The sequence below is a fragment of the Dendrobates tinctorius genome, unplaced genomic scaffold (genome assembly GCF_039654945.1).
Source record: "Dendrobates tinctorius isolate UK_male_01 unplaced genomic scaffold, ASM3965494v1 ptg000103l, whole genome shotgun sequence".
NCBI lineage: Eukaryota > Metazoa > Chordata > Amphibia > Anura > Dendrobatidae > Dendrobates > Dendrobates tinctorius.
This window is the reverse complement of record NW_027361771.1, coordinates 43,595,611-43,603,278: the sequence shown is the minus strand read 5'-3', so window position 1 is coordinate 43,603,278 and position 7,668 is coordinate 43,595,611. Positions and strand designations below refer to the sequence as shown.

The window sequence follows — 7,668 nt, the reverse complement described above, 5'->3', positions numbered from 1 at the left end:
CCTGCGAAATGACCTCCAGCAGGCCACAAATGTGCATGTGTCTGCACAAACGGTTAGAAACCAACTCCATGAGGATGGTCTGAGTGGCTGACGTCCACAGATGGGGGTTGTGCTCACAGTCCAACACCGTGCAGGATGCTTGGCATTTGCCACAGAACACCAGCATGTGAAATTGATTGCAAATAAGTGTTGCTTCCTGAGGCTGGTTTCACATTTGTGTGAGTCTGCGCAGTGTTTCATCTGCAGCAATCAGCATGCGTCATGTTTCCCTATCTGTAACATGGTGTACGCTGGGGCATGCGTTTGCATCAGGTCGCATGCGTCAACGTACGCATGCATTGTTTTTTAGTGTGTGGCAAGGGTCCGGCGAACGCATCATGTTGGATTTTTGGAAGCGGCAAAAATCCGGCAAATATGCGCAGTCATGCACATGCGGATGAGTGCGTCAAATAAACACATTACTGGCTATGGGAACGCATGCTTTTTTTAATGAGTTGGCCCAGGAAGTGATTCATCTAGCTGATAATTGAGAGCTGTATAAAAGGAAGTGTGGACACAGCAAGGCTATAACTCTCTGGATGATACCACAACACAGGCTATATAAGCATAGAACCTTAGAAAATGTCTGTCTGTATCACTGTTTTGTTTTAATTTCTATTTTTTTTTTTTGTTTAATTATAGACATGCTTGTTGGCTCCAGTGTGGCTCTGCTTTCTGTCGTGGTGAGGACAAGACTGTCTATGTAAGTATAGAAGCTTTGGAAATGTCTGTGCCTCTTAATGTTTTTTTCTGTTCCTTGTAGACTGGCTGATTGTCTGTGAGGCAGTGGGTGTGTGTCCTGGTGCAGTGGCTTTCCTGTGGCCGTCTCCTGGTGCCATTTCATCTCCTGTTGAGGACAAAACTGTCTATGTAAGTATAGAAGCTTTGGAAATGTCGGAAATGTCTGTGTCTCAATGCTTTTTCTGTTCCTTGTAGACTGGCTGATTGTCTGTGGGGTAGTAGGTGTGTCACCTGGTGCAGTGGTTTTCCTGTGGTTGTCTCCCGGTGCTGTGGTTGCCTGCTGTTGCTGCCGTGTGTCCCTGGCCTGTGCTGACTATGGTGTTGGACTACTGCCTGTAATGTAAGTATTGTTGTCCTTTTTTTGGTGTATATTGTTTTTTGATCTTTACTTTTTCTTTTTTTTTTTCTGTAGTGTTTCACTTGGCTGCTGCCTGCTCTTTAACCAGGTCCTCCACTGAAGAACAGTCTTCTTCACAGGGTGGACAGGACAAAGATTATGTAATTACCTTTGCTTTACTGATTAGTATGTATTGACTGGCAATACTCCACTTGTTAAATCTTGTAATTTCTTAACAGGTAAAAGCCAGTGATGAAGATCAGGAGCAGTCCAGTGGAGAGGAATCTTCCCAGGGTAGTCTGCCTCATGTATCTCAGGAGAAAAGATGAAATGTAAGTATTTTTTTCCTCAGAGTTGTAATACAATTTTTTCCCATTGTTAATTAATATTTTTTTGTCTCTTTCCATAGGTTTCACAACGGGAACCAGCTACACTAGATATAATGAACAACTCAGCGAATGTAAGTATATATATTTTTTTCTTTTGACTGCTTTTATTTTTCTCCACAGACAGAACCTGGAGCAGTCCAACAAATACTTTATTGATTCAATAAAATATTTTCTCTTTTTTCACAGAACCTGGTGCAGCACGACACAACCCGGAGCATCCTCGGTTGAAGCGACCCCTCATCTACGAGCCACTGAACAGACACAGTCCCAGTCATCCACCAGCGATGGAGCAACCTTGCAGGCTGGGGAAGAGGCAGTCAGATCATCAGGTTTTCCTCTCTCCAGCCCTCTGCCTCTGCTTTTGGTGGGTCTTCTCGACAGCGGCAGAGGGCCTGGAAGAGGTCAGGCATGCCCGAGTATGCAATTAAGCTCGGTCTTCCAGGATGGATTTAGGTTGCTTGCTGACAGAGTGAAGAGTGTGTTCAAGGAAGTCAGCAATCGCCTAGACCGCCTGGAAGCCGACCTTAATAGATCGGCGCGTCATTTTTTTTCGGCAATTGAGCAGCACGTGTCGGAAAACCTTACACCTCAACTCCAGCAGTCCGTCATGCAGGCCTGCCAGGGTGCTTACAGCCGTGCATTACATCAGCAGCAACAGGAGTCCCAGCAGCAGTCACAATCCTACAGTCAACAGGCCGGAGGATACTACCAGCAGCAAATGTACTATCCAGCTCTCACAGCACCGAACTATCCACCACCACCACTGCCTCCAGTTCACCGAGCGACCACGCTGACAAGTCCTTCAACCCTGCAGCCAGCACCATCCACCATGCTCCAAAGTACAGCACCCCTGCAGCCATCAGGATCTAGTATGGTGACCAGTCCAGCACCCCTGCTCACTACAGCACCACTGCCCAGTCCAGCCCCCTGCCAGAGCACAGCTACAGAGCCAAGCACTCCACCTAGGTCAACAAAATCCAAATCTAAAATCAAAAATCTTGGCCTCAGGGCCAAAAGTAGAAGCCAAAAACCCACCACCTCCACCCTCACCCACCAATTTGACAGTACCTTCCCTTTTGTCTGTTCCTTCTGATTCTACTGTATCATCTGTAGACCCTGTTACCCCATCCTCCCAGCTCCACACCCCCAAGGTCCTACCCATTACACCCTCCTGTAAACCCCGTCGAAAAAATAAATCACCTCAACCTTAAAGTTTGTTTTTTGTGTAAATAAATTTTTTTGTTAAATAAAACTTTTATTTTGTAACCGCTATACCTTGTTTTTCTTTCTGCACTAACGCCGACACAAACACAATTTTTTTAAGGTTAAATTCAACACAAACACTTTTTAATGTGAGGGAAGGTAGTTTATATTTAAATCAGGAAAAATTAAGGGGTAAAACGTACATGTTAACATCACAGGTACATTTAATAATAAAAGGTATGTAAAAATTCACCTTACAGGTAAATAACAGGTAAAAAACATAACTGGTACATTTACATTAGAGGCTTAAATAATTTCATCTTGCCAGGCCACACATCCATTATCTGAAACAAAGTAAGCAGCAAACATCCCTCATCTGTGCAACTTCAACAGTGGTTCTCAGAGGGTGAAATTGGTAGTCATGCAATGTAACAGGTTCCTCAGGTTGTAAGCTTGGTCGCTCTTTGACCATGATGTAGTTATGCAGAAGAACACATGCTTTCACAACCTCATCAATAGTGTCAATTTTCAGGTTAATGGATGTGCCCAAAATTTGCCATTTTAAAACCAGCAATCCAAATGCACATTCCACAGTTCTTCGTGCTCTGTTCACTCTGTAGTTGAAATTTTTTTTTGGTGTGATTTAAGTTTCTACTAGAGTATGGTTTAATTAGGTTGGTACACATTTGGAAGGCCTCATCACCCACAAACACAAAAGGCATTGGCGGTCCATCAGTGTTGGGCAGAGGTCGTGGCGCCGGAAAATTAAAATCATTCCCATACAGACGTTTGCCCATGTCTGAGTTTTTGAATGTCTGCGAGTCATTGCCTCGGCCAAAAGAGCCAATGTCCACAGCAAGAATAAACAAAAATAGGAAGCGCACATAGGGTGTATTGTCTATTAAGAAACCGCAATGAAATCCCCAATCAGTTAGACTCACCTGCTATAGTTGTGTGAGTCACAACAAACTGGGAATCACTCCTAGATATCCGGTCGTCGCTGGTGTCCCGCTGGCAATAAATGAAAAAATCCAAAGGAATGGAAAAAAAAGCCGGGCTTTTTAAAACCGCGCTGACCAGAAACACACCTTCCGCAGCAGAGGTAACAGAAAAAATCCTTTAATGAGCCTACGCGTTTCGTGGCTTAAACCAGCCACTTCATCAGGGTAAAACAAAAATAGAACTTAGCTTGCTCTGCTGCAATGCTCCTGGACAGCAGAGTTAGCCACTTGAAAACAGCATAGAACTGTAGCACCACAGAACTCTTCCAGCTCCTGAACTCCAGCTTGGTTGGTCTCCCAAAAGCAAGTGTATCACCAACAGTGATCTGCAGCACCAGGTGGCCTTATAAAGGGAGGGGGAAGTGGCACCCACCTGCATAGATAATCACAATGTCGTAACACCAGCGGCCACCGGAGGAAAAAACCCACCAGCAGACTAACTATAAATGCAGTAACACCAGCGGCCACCGGGGGCAAAAACTGATATTAACCCCCGATGGCCTGAAAGGAAAAAAAGTTTATATGAGGAAATCCAGATCTGACACAGATCCAAGAAATGGATCGTGACATATAAACCACATCATTATGGCTTTTATAAATTGTGTCATGCAATTTGTAGTATATTGTATTAAATTTCTTTCATTTAACATACCATACATTTGCTGCACTTTCCGCAAGTTGAAGAAACGCGTAGCTGAACATTTATCCAACATTATTAATATGAATGGCTCCTATTTGAGTTCATCCAAACACTTTGTGAATCTTCATAAACAGGATCTAACACACTTTGCGTTTTTCGGTCAGGAAAAAGATTTCTGTCCTGAACGTGGAGGTAACTGGTAGAAACTCCTCACCATTCAAGAAGCCTTCTGGATACTCAAATTGGACACTAAGTATCCCAAGGGGATGAATTTTAGGAATGATATAGCTTATATTAACTAATTTGGCCTTTCTTCTTTTCTCTCTATGACTACGATCTTCCGCCGTGTGTTGCACACATGGTACAGCGACAATCTCATTATCTTGTGCTTTCTGATTGGATCATGTCTGTTATATATTCTTGCATTTATTGTTTCACTGACAGCCCATGACTAAGGGGGCATTGCTGAGCCAGAAACGCGTCAGGTGTTTTTACTTCACTTCCCTGGGTTTACTTGGCACAATATGCCTGAATAAAGGAATTTTTCACTTACCTGTTTGGTGTGCCGGAGAGATCCTTTCCTTCCACTGTCATACACATACAGAGCCATTAAGTGACAGAATATCATAATCTTCCCTCAAGTAACCCCATTTTTGAAATTATACCCCTTTTAGGAATTTATCTACAGTTGTAGCAATTATTATACTCCATGGGTATTTGCCAGAAACAAGTAGCAATGGATGTTGCTGAGTGAAAATTGCAAATCTGCCAATGTAGTGCCATTACATTGTGCCCAGTATGTGCTTCTGGAGATGTGGACTCTGGGGGCTCTCATTGCTACACAAATGCCAAATATTAACTTCAATTTAGGCACATTGAGGGGCTCAGAAGGAATGGGGCCTTTGGATTTCGGAGCGCAGAATTTGCTGGATTTCTTTTGGTGGCCAAGGAGCCATTTCTCTTTTCCAGAGCCTTTGTGTTACCCGTAACATGGAAGCCCCCTATATTTCCATTGACAGGTGATGGACCTGAGTGGGGACTTTTTTTTGTATTGAGTTAGCCAACTAGAGTCCACATTTCAGAGTCATTCACCTTAACCTAATGATACTGCTGATGCTTCTCTAGCCGTGTGGATGGTTTCCACCCTGCATCATGTGTGTGGGGGTTGTTTTGAGTCCCCCTCACTGCAATCAGATCTGTTATCACTTTTTCTAACATTTTTACTTAACATCCTAAAGGGGATCTGTCACCCAATTTTTTGCCTATCAGGGGCTTATCTACAACATTCTGTAATGCTGTAGATAAGCCCCCGATGTAACCTGAAAGGTAAGAAAAACGAGTTATATTATACTCACCCCGGTGTTCGGTCCGGTCCGATGGGTGTTTCTGTCCCGTCCGATGCCTCCCATCTTCATACGATGATGTATGAGAATGCTGTAGATAAGCTCCTAAGGTCAGTGGGTGACAGATTCCTTTTAAAGACTAAGCAATTTTTCATTTCATTGATTTTTTTTCCTACTTACGGTTTATATGGATCGGGTTAATTAATTTTATATTTTGATAGGTTAGACTTCCCTAGATATGTGGATACAAATTATCTGTATTTTTTATATTTCTTTATTTGTAACTGGGAAAAAGAGGAGTGATTTGAATGTTATCCTTTTTACCTTTTTAAAAACTTTTTACTTTATTTGTTAGTCCCCTTAAATGGAACCTGTCACCTGCGGTCCAATGGGTGTCGCAGGTCCAGGTCCGGTGCCTCCCATGTTCATGCGATGTCGTCCTCTTCCTTCATGTCGCGGCTCCTGCGCAGGCGTACTGATCTGCCCTCAACAGAGCAAAGTACTGCGGTGTGCAGGCACCAGGAAAGGTCAGAGAGGTCCAGCGCCAGTGCACTGCAGTACTTTACTCTGCCCTCAACAGGACAAATCAGTACGCCTGCGCAGGAGCCGCAACAGAAGCAAGGAAGAGGACAATATCGCATGAAGATGGGAGGCGCCAGACCTGCGACACCCATTGGACCGGACCGCCCCTGTGTGCTTATAATAAAACTCGTTTTTATCTTTCAGGTTAGATAGGGGGCTTATCTACAGCCTTACAGAATTCTGCAACCAAAAAGAACAAGTGGAGTAACCATAAACCACAGGAAAAAAGTGGTATACAATATAGAAAACACATCTTTATTAAGTTTAAAAAATCAAACATTTATAGTACATGAAGTATTTAAGAGTACACTCCAGAAAAAACACAGACAGTGTGAAGTCACAATAATACAAATAATCAATAGCGGCAAATAGTGGTGCAAATGTAACTATAACGACCCCCCACTGTGCAAAATTGCCGAAATATTGAGATAGACCCAAATAGTAATGAACCATGAATACACAGGGGTATCAGTATACAAAAATCACTAACTAGATATCACTACCTACACCATATAAGGGTAGCGCTCAGAGTAAATACCCAAATAATCACATAATTATGTCCTCACTTACCCATATTGCCTCTATGCCCAGGGTGAACGTCACACTGTCACCCCCGACGCGCGTTTCGCCACTGCTTTTTCAAGGGGAAGTGTCTGCCTGTACTACTAGTCCATATTTATGCCTAAAGTCACAGGTGCCGTAATCAAAACGGCGCGTGCGCAGTGTCGCCGGGCGACGCGAACACAATGATGCGCCGCCATCACCAAAGTTGCGCGCATATGTGGTAAATCACCACCCATGTGACGTCAGTATTATGCGCGCGACTAATAATAGATGGCCGGAACATAGCATGCCAAAGCCGGTCACATCGCGCACGCGCACTGAATCGCGGCCATTTTCCTGTAGGTCAAATGCGGGCTGCCATAATAGAGGAGTCTCTCTCCGAATAGAATCGCTATTCCTTGGCTAAAATGGGGATCAAATAGCCGCCAACGCTATCAGATTATACGCACAAAGAGGTCTATACTCTATCTGTATTCTAGTAATCACCAAATGCAGTCTATATTGAAGCATATAAAGAGGTGGGAAGGTCACAGATACTCCAAGTCCCACTTAGATCAATATGTATTACAGAGGTTATATATTAGAACAATCTAGGAGCAATCTATCACATGACAAAATGTTAAATTCATACATATTACTATAACAAAATGAAAAAAGACAATATATCTTATACTTATAACTTCATAATACATAGATTGATCAATAATAATGAGCTAATTCGAGAGAGAAACACCCATACTCAAGAGGCCCCATCAGACCCAAAGAAAATGAATTATAGGAGGGCTATATTGAGTTGATACAGTCTCTCAAATACATTATCCCTTCCAAT

The 7,668-nt window shown here is 43.2% G+C and overlaps 1 long non-coding RNA gene across 1 annotated transcript; it reads left to right on the top strand.

The window, feature by feature from the left end:
• Window positions 1-873: 873 nt before the first annotated feature.
• Window positions 874-2,772, top strand: LOC141100113 (uncharacterized). Its single transcript, XR_012234600.1, has 4 exons — window positions 874-1,278; window positions 1,357-1,449; window positions 1,527-1,577; window positions 1,693-2,772. It is a non-coding gene; the product is annotated as an uncharacterized lncRNA (long non-coding RNA).
• Window positions 2,773-7,668: the final 4,896 nt, after the last annotated feature.